Source organism: Monodon monoceros, unplaced genomic scaffold, assembly GCF_005190385.1.
Source record: "Monodon monoceros isolate NGI ecotype Baffin Bay Population unplaced genomic scaffold, NGI_Narwhal_1 Super_Scaffold_14, whole genome shotgun sequence".
Lineage (NCBI taxonomy): Eukaryota > Metazoa > Chordata > Mammalia > Artiodactyla > Monodontidae > Monodon > Monodon monoceros.
Window position 1 is genome coordinate 11,686,218 of NW_021703770.1, and position 15,217 is coordinate 11,701,434.

Sequence of the window (15,217 nt, forward strand, 5' to 3'; positions counted from 1 at the left end):
GAGTTTCAGTTTGGGAGGATGAAAAGTTTCCGGAAATGGATGGTGGTGATGGTTACACAGCACTGTGAATGTACTTAATGCCGCCGAACTATACACTTCAAAATGGTTAAAATGACAAATTTTATGTTATGTATGTTTTAACACAATGAAAAAAAAGATTAATTCTAGGCAGCTTTTTGAGAAGTACAGATATGTATATGGTATTTAACAAAGAAGACTAATTCAAGGTGCTACACCCATATACACTTTGCCCTTTAACTCCATTCTGACACCTCCCAATTAGGACTTTATTACTGAGAGTACAGTAAACAGTATGCCCACTGGGGCGGGAACTGGATTTCTGGGGAAGGATCTTGGATTGAATCTTTTCAGGAAAAATCGCATAACTCTGATTTATTATTAGTATCTTAATGCTGTGAGTTATTTTAAAGAGATATCACTTTTCTCAGCTGCCACCTGGAGGGAAGGAGTGGCTCAGACCTCAGGAATGGTCACTTGTAAGCACACCGGAGACATGGCCCCTTCCTGCCACTCCGTACACAACAGCTCTCACAGCACATTGTTCAGGGATATCCTTATCTTTTTATGGAAAGCCTACAAGAGAAACAAGGGCCCCTTCCTATGAGGCTGTGGAGAGGGAAAACATGAAATCAGTGTATGCAAAAGTGCTCAGCAAGTCCCTCGCACACAGCAGGCACCCAAGGAGTATTCCAGAACTTAGACAGGAACTGTCTACTATATCCCAGTATTTTCACATTTATCCAAAAGTAGTAATCAAGTATCTATCATGTGCCTGGCTCTTTACAAATCACAGACGGTAAAACAATGAATCAAAGTCTCTGCTTTCATTCTAGGAGGAGGACAGAGAATACACAAATAACTACACACTGCCTGTGGAAATAACGGATAAGAAGAAAGATAAAGAGGCAAAGTAAGAAGGAAAGAGAGTAGTGGGGAAGGGTGTCCTTTTTTCTGGAGCCAGTTGGGAAAACTCTTCAAATCAGATGACATTTGAACAGACACCTGAAAGGCAGGTCTTGCTATACAGACAGATGCAGACTGGGCAGTGGGAGCAGCAGGTAAAATTCCCTCTGGTGGGGACAGGCTTAGAAAGTTGCCTAGAGGCCACTGTGGCTAGAACAGAGTAGAAGACAGTAGGAGTGTTGGAATATGAGGTCAGAGAAGTATGTAAGTGTGTGCATGTGCATGTGTGTGCAGGTCTTTGGGTGTGTGTGCAGATTATGTAGAGCATGGCTTAGAAAATGTCTTCTGCAAAAAGCCATTAGCAAATATTTTAGATTTGTGGGCCATACAGTCTCTGTTGCAGGCATTCAGCTCTGCTGTTGTAGTGTGGAAGCAGACATAGAAAAAAGCTAAACAAATGAGCAATAAAAACAAAACAGGAAAAGTCACAAAGGCAATGGTGAGGACATTGGCCTTCATCCTGTACGACAGAAAGTCACTGGAGGAAAAACAAAAAAAACACCTAGGAACAAATGACAATGAAAACATAATGACCCAAAACCTATGGGATGCAGCAAAGGCAGTTCTAAGAGGGAAGTTTATAGCAATACAATCCTACCTCAAGAAACAAGAAACATCTCAAAGAAACAACCTAACCTTACACCTAAAGCAATTAGAGAAAGAACAAAAAAACCCCAAAGTTAGCAGAAGGAAAGAAATCATAAAGATCAGATCAGAAATAAATGAAAAAAAAATGAAGGAAACAATCGCAAAGATCAATAAAACTAAAAGCTGGTTCTTTGAGAAGATAAACAAAATTGATGAACCATTAGCCAGACTCATCAAGAAAAAATAGGGAGAAGACTCAAATCAATAGAATCAGAAATTAAGAAGGAGAAGTAATAACTGACACTGCAGAAATACAAAGGATCATGAGAGATTACTACAAGCAACTGTATGCCAATAAAATGGACAACCTGGAAGAAATGGAAAAATCCTTAGAAAAGCACAACCTTCCGAGACTAAACCAAGAAGAAATAGAAAATATAAACTGACCAATCACAAGCACAGATATTGAGACTGTGATTAAAAATCTTCCAACAAACAAAAGCCCAGGACCAGATGGCTTCACAGGCGAATTCTACCAAACATTTAGAGAAGAACTAACACCTATCCTCAAACTCTTCCAAAATAGAGCAGAGGGAGGAACACTCTCAAACTCATTCTACGAGGCCACCATCACCCTGATACCAAAACCAGACAAAGATGTCACAAAGAAAGAAAACTACAGGCCAATATCACTGATGAACATAGATACAAAAATCCTTAACAAAATACTAGCAAACAGAATCCAACAGCACATTAAAAGGATCATACACCATGATCAAGTGGGGTTTATCCCAGGAATGCAAGGATTCTTCAATATATGCAAATCAATCAATGTGATAAACTATATTAACAAATTGAAGGAGAAAAACCATATGATCATCTCAGTAGATGCAGAAAAAGCATTTGACAAACTTCAACACCCATTTATGATTAAAAAAACCCTCCAGAAAGTAGGCATAGAGGGAACTTACCTCAACATAATAAAGGCCATATATGACATACCCACAGCCAACATAGTTCTGAATGGTGAAAAACTGAAACCACTTCCTCTAAGATCAGGAACAAGACAAGGTTGCCCACTGTCACCGCTCTTACTCAACATAGTTTTGGAAGTTTTACCACAGCAATCAGAGAAGAAAAAGAAATAAAAGGAATCCAAATCGGAAAAGAAGTAAAGCTGTCACTGTTTGCAGATGACAGGATACTATACATAGAGAATCCTAAAGATGTTACCAGAAAACTACTAGAGCTAATCAATGAATCTGGTAAAGTAGCAGGATACAAAATTAATGCACAGAAATCTCTTGCATTCCTATACACGAATGATGAAAACTCTGAAACAGAAATTAAGAAAACACTTCCATTTACCACTGCAACAAAAAGAATAAAATACCTAGGAATAAACCTACCTAAGGAGACAAAAGACACTGATGAAAGAAATTAAAGATGATACAAACAGATGCAGAGACATACCATGTCCTTGGACTGGAAGAATCAACATTGTGAAAATGACTATACTACCCAAAGCAATCTACAGATTCAGTGCAATCCCTATCAACCTACCAAAGGCATTTTTCACAGAATTAGAACAAAAAATGTCACAATTTGTATGGAAACACAAAAGACCCCGAATAGCCAAAGCAACCTTGAGAAAGAAAAATGGAGTTGGAGGAATCAGGCTCCTGGACTTCAGATTATATTGCAAAGCTACAGTAATCAAGACAGTATGGTACTGGCACAAAAACAGAAATATAGATCAATGGAACAGCATAGAAAGCCCAGAGATAAACCCATGCACATGGTCAACTTATCTTTGATAAAGGAGGCAAGAACATACAATGGAGAAAGACAGCCTCTTCAATAAGTGGTGCTGGGAAAACTGAACAGCTACATGTAAAAGAATGAAATTAGAACACTCCCTAACACCATACACAAAAATAAACTCAGAATGGATTAAAGACTTAAATGTAAGGCCAGACACTGTCAAACTCTTAGAGGAAAACATAGGCAAAACCCTCTATGACATAAATCACAGCAAGATCCTTTTTGACCCACCTCCTAGAGAAATGGAAATAAGAACAACAATAAACAAATGGGACCTAATGAAACTTAAAAGCTTTTGCACAGCAAAAGAAACCAAAAACAAGACAAAAAGACAACCCTCAGAATGGGAGGAAACATTTGCAAGTGAAGCAACTGACAAAGGATTCATCTCCAAAATTTACAAGCAGCTCATGCAGCTCAATAACAAAAAAACAAACAACCCCATCCAAAAATGGGCAGAAGACCCAGACAGACATTTCTCCAAAGAAGATATACAGATTGTTGACAAACACATGAAAGAATGCTCAACATCATTAATCATTAGAGAAATGCAAATCAAAACTACAATGAGATATCATCTCACACCAGTCAGAATGACCATCATTAAAAAATCTAGAAACAATAAATGCTGGTGGGTGTGGAGAAAAGGGAACCCTCTTGCCCTGTTGGTGGGAATGTAAATTGATACAGCCACTATGGAGAACAGTATGGAGGTTCCTTAAAAAACTACAAATAGAACTACCATAGGACCCAGCAATCCCACTACTGGGCACATACCCTGAGAATACCGTAATTCAAAGAGAGTCAAGTACCACAATGTTCAGTGCAACTCTTACAGTAGCCAGGACATGGAAGCAACCTAAGTGTCCATTGACAGATGAATGGATAAAGAAGATGTGACACATATATACAATGGAATATTACTCAGCCATAAAGAGAAATGAAATTGAGTTATTTGTAGTGAGGTGGATGGACCTAGAGTCTGTCATAAAGAGTGAAGTACATCAGAAAGAGCAAAGCAAATACTGTATGGTAATAGAGATATATGGAATCTAAAAAAAAAAAAAAATGGTTCTGAAGAACCTAGGGGCAGGACAGGAATAAAAAAGCCGACATAGAGAATGGACTTGAAGACATGGGGAGGGGGAAGGGTAAGCTGGGACGATGTGAGAGAACAGCAGGGACATATATACACTACCAAATGTAAAATAGATAGCTAGGGGGAAACAGCCGCATAGCACAGGGAGATCAGCTCGGTGCTTTGTGACCACTTAGAGGGGTCGGATAGGGAGGGTGGGAGGGAGACGCAAGATGGAGGAGATATTGGGATATACGTATATGTATAGCTGACTCACTTTTGTTATAATGCAGAAACTAACACACCATTGTAAAGCTATTATACGCCCTAAAGATGTTTAAAAAAGTAGTCACTGGAGGGTTTTTAACACAAGTGACAAGATATGACTTCCGGGGCTTCCCTGGTGGCGCAGTGGTTGAGAGTCCGCCTGCTGATGCAGGGGACACGGGTTTGTGCCCCGGTCCAGGAAGATCCCGCATGCCGCGGAGCGGCTAGGCCCGTGAGCCATGGCCACTGAGCCTATGCGTCTGGAGCCTGTACTCCGCAATGGGAGAGGCCACGACAGCGAGAGGCCCACCTACTGCAAAAAAAAAAAAAAGATATGACTTACATTTAGAATGAACCCTCTGGAAACCAGGTGACCCTTTTGGAGGCTTTTACAATAATGAGGTGATTTGCATTTGGGTGGGGAGAAGCATATGTTTTGAAAGTGGAGCCATTGTGAGTTGCCAGCAGATTGGATTTGGGGTATAAGCAACAGGAGTAGGGATGGCAGTCAGCTTCATGGCCTGCATGATGGGCCGAATGAAGCTTCTATTGACTGGGTCATGAAAGACTGTCGGAGGAAGGACTTTGTGGGAATATCAAGGGTTTGCATTTTCACATGTTCAGCTTGAGATGCCAAGAAGCATCCAGGTGGAGATGCCAAGTGGACAGGTGAGTTTAGAATTCTTAGGGAAGATTAGGGCCAGACACATCAATGAGAAAGTCACTGGTGTATGGGCAGAACTGAAAGCAATGGATGGAATCAGACCAGATGGGAGATTAGAGGGATTAATTACATAGAATGTACAATGTACCCTGAACAGTGGGTTCATGCCATGGTTAAAGTTAAGGCCTTGGGACAGGCTAGCCTGAGGGTAAATATGTTCTTAAGCAAGTTAGGTAATCTCCCTAGGCCTCCATCTACTCAGCTGAATCCAACTCATAATAGTGTTATGAAGATTATTATACCCAGTACCTGCTAAGCTCTCAGAAAATATGGCATTCTCCTGCTTGAAACCTGTCATGACCTCTCTTTGCTCTTAAAATAAAGTCTACAACCCCTGGCAGGGCCTCCAAGATGCTACCTAGACTTGGCCCCTGCTGGCCTCTCCAGCTTCCCCTGCCCCAGTCTCCCTCTCAGTCTCCAGGTTCTTCTCACCTGATCTCGGTTCTGGTCCCTGGCCATGCCAAGGCATTCCAAACTCACTTCCCTCTTCTCTTCTCCTGACCCTTGCTCATCCTTTAAATTTCAGCTTAAATGTCACTTCCTTGACCAATGGTTCCCTGGACAAGCTGACAACATCACAACATTTATCAACCCCCTTCCTGCACATCCGTACTCAAGGTGAAAAGACAATTCATTTGCATTGTTGTTGGCAGATGTGCTGGTGAAGTCTATTCTACTCACTATCAGATGGAGAAAGGGAAGGAGAGCAATGTTTTTAAGGTGTCTCTTTGATTTCAGGTACTATATTATGTACATTCTATATATTTTATCCATTGAACTTGCAAAAATTATTGAGGTAAATGTTATTTTTTTTTGAGATATGGAGATGTGAGGATGAAGAAGTGATAGATTCTATTTATGCAAAATCTTGTAGCCTGAATTCTAGGTCTGTGAACAAGCGCTATTATCGTTTGCCTGTCATTACACATTGCTGTAACATCACCTATAAAAGTAATTATAAAGACAGTAGGGGAAAGCCCCCTCCCTTTCATGTTCCTTTTTCCTGGTGCCTTTATTGAGCAAGGCCCTGTGGGCTAAATTCCCTTTTCGTGGTCCTGTATGTAGATGGCTCCACACTGAAACAGGTGATAACAGATGACTTCCCCCAGCAACCATCAGAGGAACAGGCCACACTTTAGCCTCTGAGGAGGAATAAGAAAGCATGTCACAGTTTTGTTACAGGTGTTAAAAGAAAATTGTTGCATAAAATCAAAACCAGAAAGAAAAGAATAAAAGAGACCAACTGGTTTTGCCCCACAAAGTAGAAAGGGGATACGACTTGGAGTCATCACACCCACCATTTGAGCCCTTATTTTGTCACTTTCTGGTTGTGTGACCACAGAAAAGCTGCCATCTTTCTTCTCTGCGTCTCAATTTAATCAAAATGCCAACTTCCGGGGCTTCCCCGGAGGTCTACTTGTTGGGGTCCTGTGCTTCCAGTGCAGGGGGTGTGGGTTTCGTCCCTGGTCAGGGAGCTAGGATCCCACGTGGCATGGCCAAAAAATGAAAAATAAAAAAAAAGAAGAATACCAACTTCATCAAGTTGCCATGAAGCTTAACTAAGGTAGGAATACGAAAGGGCTCCTGCTTTCAACTGCTCGTTGTGCTAAAATTGCCACGCATGGTCGAAATGGATGCTGAATGGATTTGAAAGACTTGAAATATATGCCTGGAGAGAATTTCTGTGTCACATGTATCAGACCATCATTATAGCAGGAGGTAAGTATTCAAGTACACATGCTTTCCTCTCCAACTCAGGAGTTGTTTTGATCTTGGACAAGGTATAATCTCCATAGTCCTCAGCTAACACATTTATAAAGTGATTTGACTGGTGTTTTATTTATCCCCTCATGTGCCCTGGATCCATAGAAGATACCACTTGAGATTGTCTTCGACAGCTGAAATTTATGATTTGGGAAAAGTCTTATTTTAATCAAAGCCCTATAGCAGGCATTTATAATTTTTCTCATCAACCAAATGGGTCAAAAATGTGTATGATGTTATTTAGCCATTATATATATTTGCACTTATTATCTGTCTTTGTTCAAATACACTAGGAGGCCAAATACACTTTGTTCAAATACACTAGGAGGCCTACATCCTGGAGGCCAGTTGGTTTCTTCCAGTGCTTTGCCTATAATTCAAATAAAACTAGGTGGAGAAGTCTCAGATCATGTTAAATTCATCCAGAAGCATTTCTCTAGCTCTTTACATTGGAATCTATTTTAGCATGACTAATAAATCTTTTAAAAAACTAACAATGTGTATTCATTAGGATAGGTAGATCCTGGTGTCCACCAATAACTTCCATTTTCTGGACTTCGAGAAGGATAAATCAGCTTTATTCTCTTTATTCGGACTCATCAAAACAATATCAGTATTTAGAAAATAGTGCCTTTAGAGAATAGGTATCTCCACACCTCTAAATTATGAAAATCAATTGATTTAGTCACCCTACCTATTCCCATGGATTGTGTCTTGAAAGTCAGCCCAGGATAGCCAGAAGAACCTGAAGAGAGTGGACTTGATATTGCCAATCTTGTTAACTAACATCAGGTATCAGAAAGTACTTAGTATATGCTCAACAAATACAGCACATACTATGAGTCAGGTATTTCCACCTGCCTAATTCCTTACTTTTGTAACTTAATTCTATAAGTGCTATTACTGAGTTCCTACCATATATCAGGCAATGTGTATAACGGGGTTAAAAACAACAACCACCATAGTAGCCTTAAGCTTATAGCCTACTGCAGGGCTACATACAGGCATGCCTCGGAGATACTGTGGGTTCAGTTCCAGAGCACCACAATAAAACAAATATCACAATAAAGCAAGTCACACAATTTTCTTGGTTTCTCAGTACATATCAAAGTTATGTTTACACTACTCTGTAGTCCATTGAGTGTGCAACAGCATTATGTCTAAAAAAAAGTACGTGTGTTAATCAAAAATACTTTATTGCTAAAAAATGCTAACTATCATCTGAGCCTTTAGCAAGCCTTGATCTTTTTGCATTAGTATCACTAAACAACACTGATCATAGATCACCAGAACAAATATAATCATAATGAAATAGAGAATTGCCGAATGTGGCAAGAATTACCAAAATGTGACACAGAGACATGAAGTGAGCAAATGCTATTGGAAAAATGGGGTAACAGATCTGCTCCATGCAGGGTTGCCACAAAACTTCCATTTGTAAAAATGTAATATCTGCAAAGTGCAACAAAGTGAAGCGCAATAAAACAAGGTATGTCTGTACGTGAAATAGTTAAATAATAAATAATTATTAGTGAAATCATTGCTATGAAAGAAAAAAAACAGAAAGCCATGACAGAAAATAATGGGGAAGGAACTACTTTAGGATGAGTGACAGAAAAGCTTTCTGAGGAGGTGACAATTAAGCTGAGACCTCAATAATGAGAAGGAGGCAAACATGCACATTCTCCATGAGGAGAACTTTCCAGGCAGAAACAAGAACATATATAAAATTCACAAGCAGGAAAGAACATGGAGTGTTTTAGGACATTAATAATATTTGCATGGCTGAAGTGCAACGAACAAGCCAAAGAAGAGTGCAAGACATGCCTGCAGAAGTAAACAGTGGCCAGATCACAAAGGGACTTAATCCCATAATAAGAAGGTTATTGCAAACACAACAGGAAGCTTCAGAATGCTTTTCGGCAGAAGAGTGAAATGATAATATATTTTTAAATGATTGCTCAATACTGCTGCAGAGACTGTATTAGGCTGGTTTTAGTAAGTGTAGGAGACTAATTAGGAGGATTTTTTGTTTGTTTTCTTATTTGTTTTGGGGTGACATCTTTCAGGCTTGGGCAGGAAATAGCACTTTCAAACAAGGAATTTGGGGATTTAATCTGGGGTTGAGAGGAAGGCAGGGTACAGGGAAGCCAGAACAGGGCAGTGCAGTCTCTTGGGGACAAGGACTACGAGAGAGCCATCACTACAGCAGACATAAAGATACAGATGGAAGGAGGAGTAACTAGAACATAAGGACAGAGGGCTACCTCCTGACAGGAAATGAGACTTTCCATTGAGAATCCCTGCAAATGTGTGGCACTCCTGAAAGGAGGGAGCCTATGGAACACACAACCCCAACCTCACTCTTCTCCCTCCCTCCCTCCAATTTCCCACTCTTACTCTCCATTAACTGAATCCAACCAGAAGCCCAAGGGCAAGGGAACCTATTGATGCAGCTTATACAGATCAGCCTGCTGAAGAATAGAGCAGGATGGAGAATGGATCTGGAAGGGAAAACAGAAAATATGCCAACCAGAAGGTGACAGTGAACATAAAGGTCAACGGAAGAATTCAGGATATCCTTGGATATAGAATTCCCATGAGGTGCAGATGTATTTTTTTTATAGAGAGTAGAGGAGAGAGAGGCATTAACTATGAATACTAGGCTTCCACTTGGAGTCACGGGGTTGATTATGGTGCTATTTACTAACACGTGGTAGACTTAGAGTAGAATGGATTCTTAAGGAGAAACTCAAGATTCGTTGGCATGTTAAGTATAAATGTTTGAGAAGCATCCCAGTGGAGACATCAAATGGGCACGTGGATGGACAAGACTGTATCTCAAAAGACACATTTAGGCTGGAGAGATAAACTTGAAAGTCATCGGCATTCACATAGTATTTAATGAGATGATAATGGCTATTATCTAGAGAGAACTTGTAAAGAGAAGAGTGGACCTATTTTCAACTTCTGAGATCAGATAGAGGAGGAGAAGCCAGCACAGAAGACTGGGCAGGTGTAGCCAGAGTGGTAGAAAGAAAACCAGGAATGCATGAGGTCACAGAAATTAAGAGTAGAGTATACTTCAGGGAGAAGGGTGGATCAATTGTGATGAATATACAATTGAAATGATAGCACTTTGAGACTAGCTTCAGTTAGTGGAGCAGGAAGAAGCCAGATGAGAGTAGATTTTTCATAATAAATCTGTGACATAGGTTTCATTATTTTTTTATTTTAACAAGTGAAAAAAAATAATGCTGAGATAAGTAGCTCTTTTATTTAGTTACTAAAGATTTGAACGCAGGTCTTTGATCCCAAAACCTGTGCCCTTTCCATTCTGTTGAGTAATGCTCCAACTCTATGATTCATGCTACACAGAGAGAAGTTTGGAAGGAACTAAGTTAGCATCTCAACTTAGGTTTCGGCCAGATCTGACCTTCTCTCAGCTCTGGCTCCTGAAGGCCAAAGGTGAGGAAATGCTTCCCCTCCAAAGGGGAAAAAAATAACATAAAATAAATGGCAAGATATTAATCTTGAGACCATTTACAGAGAGGTGTTAAGTGCCCCCCTTGGCATTAACAGCAGTGACCTTCGAATATCACTTGTACAGCAAGCAGCTTAGCTGTGCAGATAACAAGTCAGGGCAGGCCTTCTTGGGTTGCCAATGTAGTCACACTGCCAATTAACTCTTTCCCACATTGCTTTTTATATAACGAGTCAGAAAGCTTTGCTGAGGCAGCATGATCTGCCGGAAAACAGCACTGGCCTGGGAGTTGGAAAAGATGATGTGAGAGAGGCAGCAGGGGTAGCAGTAACACATAATAGTAATAGCAGTAGAACAGTCATTAGTAAGCCAGAGCCCTTGTAGGCTATTTTCTGAAACAAATTTCCATGTTTTCTGAGCTTAATATCAGTCAATGTCATAGGCAAGACACTGTTCTTTCATCTCAAGAAATTTCAATTGGTCTAAGTTGTTCCGAGCACGCTGAATAAAATACTTTGTGGTCTTTTCCAAGTACACTGCCAATAGTCCTTGAACCACTGGTGATGCCACAGACTAGATTTCTCCAGGAACAGGTGGATTCGTGTCCTAGAGAGAGCTGCAATCTCATCCACTGGAACCATGACTCCCAGCAGGTGAAATACAGGGATCTCATGGATGCTCTTTGCTTGCTTGGCCCTCCAGCAACATTTGACATGATTGACAACCTCACCTTCATAAAGCACGTTTCATTTTGTCTTCCCAATACCATAAGTCAGGTGTTCTTCCTTCCTCACTGACTATTCTTTCTCGGTCTCTTCTGCTAGTTTCTCTTCTTTTCATCAACGTATAAATGTTAAAACATCCTGAGGTCTTTTCTAAGCTCCATTTGTTTCTCTCCACGGAGGGTGCTGATATAATTTATCATCCAAAACAGGACCACCTTGAGAGAATGAAGATGCTAAACCAGGCAATAAGTATTACAGGACCACAGATGTGTTTCTGGGTGACTATATCCTTGACATAGCAAAGATTCTTAAATCTTTCTCTGTAGACTCTGGACTCATATACTCAGTGGCCAACTTGACATTTCTACTTAGATTCAAATGGGCACTTCAATCATAACATAGGCAAATAATTCTTGAGTTTATTACTGCAAACCTGTTCCTTCTTAACAGTCCCGTCTTAGTAAATGGTCCCATCTTTCATCCACCATTCATAAAGCCAGGCATTACCTTTGATTTCTCTTTCCTTTGTCCACTAAATCTAATTCATCAATAAGTCTTATTGACTCTCCTACCTTCTTGGATAAAGCTACCACCACTTCTTGGCTAGATACTACAATAGCATCTTAACTGGGCCTCCTTCTTTGATTACTGGCTTTCTACAAACTCTTCCCTACACTTTGAATAATATATGCTCCAAACTTTGATGTACAGGATTCTCCATGGCTTGGCCCTTTCCCACCTCCCTACTACTATTTCCTTTCCCTTCCCCTCCCCTCCCCTCCCCTCCCCTCCAGTCTCACTGGCCTTCTCAGGGCTTTCCAGTAGCCCTTCTCCTTATCTTGAAAGCTCTGATCCTCAATTGCTAGCTGCTTCTTGAAATCCAGAGCTTTACTTAAATGATACCTCCTTAGAGAGACTTTCTCAACTGGGGTTCCTCATCTGAACCACAAAACACAGAAAATGATTTCAGTAATGTCCGCCTTCCCAACTTTCTTAAGGATTGTACAATACCAGTACCGTTCTAGATGCATAGATTAGAAGTTAGTCAATCGTTTCCAATGTGTGCCTTAGGGCAGCTGGACTTAATTCTCTAGAGGAACCCCTGTCGAAAAAGGCAAAATATGCTCTCTCATCATGTGTTATTCTTCTTCTAAAAGTGGTTACTACCATCTGGTATTTTTCATCATTTGTTTACTTTTTGCTTATTCCCTATCTCTTCTGCCTAGATTGTAAACTCCTTAAGAGACTATGTCCATTTTCTTGGCTGGTACCTAGTATGCACTGAGTTAAGTATTTGTTGGAGGTGAATAACAGAGGTACAGTGAACCAAGATGGAGAACCGAGGGGGATGAGGACTTCTCTCAAACCCTTTCTAAGGTTGGCCTTTACTATACAGTTAACCCCTCTAACTCCTTTGTTGTATTACACCATGTTGTGTTTTCTTTAACAGTCTTCATCACACCTGTAATTACTTCATTCTTATATGCGTTTGTCATCTCTCTCCTCTCCCTAGACTATGAACTCCATATAATGAGTGAACTTATCTGACTTGCTGTCCTGTATATCCTCAGTACCTCACACAATGCCTGGCACACGGCCGTTGTGTTATCTACATAAATTAAAAAGAGGGCAAGTCTCTGCTTAAAGAAACCTTGGTCCCGGCTGAACTTAGATCAACCTTGCCATGGACTTTTGAGCTTGTTACTAAGCCTATTTACGTGTCGGATACATAGATAGCACCTTTACCTTCCCCTGAGTTTCCCATCTGTAAAATTAAGACCCACCTTATGCGGCATAAGGAATAAATCATTCTACGTATGATTATTGTGTGCTGTCTTAGAGTTCCCCAGAAGCAATCGCTGAAACAAGGATTCCAGTCCAACTAGTTTACTTGACAATGAAGGGAACACTGATAGAGGAGTGAGGAAAAAGAAGAGAGCCACCAATATGGGCAACTGAGCTTAATCCCACTGAGCAAACTGGGAGACAATGTGTGCCTCAGATTGACCCCACCAAAGGGAAAGGGAACTGAGGTATTAATACACCTGTCAGTCTTTGATGGAGGGCTGTTCCCAGGGGACATACACTCCCTGGCATGTCAGGGTGGTCTGTACAACTCTAAGAAAAAGTGCTTAGGCAGGGAAATTCACGAGCTCCAGCTGGAAGTTAGGCTGGCATGCACCGCAGCGGTAAGGGCAGGAGGATACAGGGGGCAGGCTTAGGGAGGTTTCCAGAAGCATCTGCTACAAGTGTCTATTGTATGCTCGCAACAGCCCAGCGTCTGGCATAGTAACCTACACTTAGCAGTGCTTATTTTTATTCATCAACCGTCTGAAATGTTATACAAACTGTGGATAATTGTACAGTTTTTTAGGGAAAAGATGCTAAATCATCATCGGATATTCAAAAGGATCTCTGACCCCAAAGATTTAAGAGCCACTGGTATAGGAATCCATCTGACTCAAGGTTTGTCCTTTTTCTAGTCATCCACTCAAAAACACTGTTAGTGCACCACAGAGCAAACATGGAGGCTATAGCCAGCAACAACCTCACAGCAATCTCAGGGGAAGGTAAAGATGCTCTCCACCAATGAGAATGAAGGTTTGAGCCCAGTTTACCCAGCTCTCTGAGGAGAAAAGGAACTGTCCCAGCACACACCTTCATTACATGTAAAATGGAGATAATCTCTCTCTTATAATCTCTACCTTACAAGGCTGTTGGAAGAATTAAATGGCATAATGTATGTAATATATTTAATTACCTAACATAGGCCTTGGCATACAGTTTTTAGAGAACAAATGCAGGGACCACATTTTTATTCTTCATTGGGGTGCCTAGAATTCTTGAATGCATAAATATATGTTGGGCTGAAATTTAAGTAGAAGGAAAACAAGTAACAGGGTGAGCGGGCATCTGGACCACAGTGATTTTTGGCCTACTGGATATTTCCAGAGAGGCCCATTTAAAGCCAATGACACACAGAGAGTGCATTTATTGCATTTTAGCAGGCTGGTGTCATTGAGATTGGACTCTCTGCTCACATGACCTTGTGACGATGGAGACAGCTGGAAGGTTGGAAACACGGAGATGCTTCAGATGCATTTCCAAATATTTCCCTGATGTAGAAGGAGGAGTCTAATAGAAATTGGCCTCCTGACATTTGTCTACAGGATGCCAAGTCAACATGCTGAACTGAATAAATTTAATGTTAGGTACATTTTTTAAGTGGCTTGGCTGGTACATTTTTGCACTGTCTGCATGTTGGGCAAAGAGCCACCTAGAGAAGGTAAATAAAATCATAGCCTCATAGACCTTTGGACTAGAAGTGTTTTCAAACACTTGCTTAGAAGCAGTGCTATCGCCTGGGGAAAATGTGAGCTTTATTTGTTAGAAGGCCTGGATGCAAATTCTGGCCTTCTACTTACTTTTTTTCCAAAGTAAATTACAAATAAAATTCAATGTAATCATATGTCCATATATGGGAGGTGCATTATATAACGGGGGTTCTCTGAATTAAAGTCTTTGGAAAATACAATCAGTATTTACTAAAGGATAAATTTAAAGTTAAAATATGTTCTAACTTTAATATATATGTATATTCAAAAATATATTTAATATATACAATTAAAGTCCAAAGATAACTGCCACAATTATTTAGAACCTAGACTCACAAAATATTTTTTTAGGAAGGAATAGTTTAATACTGACATTGTTCAGAATTGCCAACAAATACTGTTAGTAAAAAGAACACCTTTAATTATTTTAATATTGGTTTTATG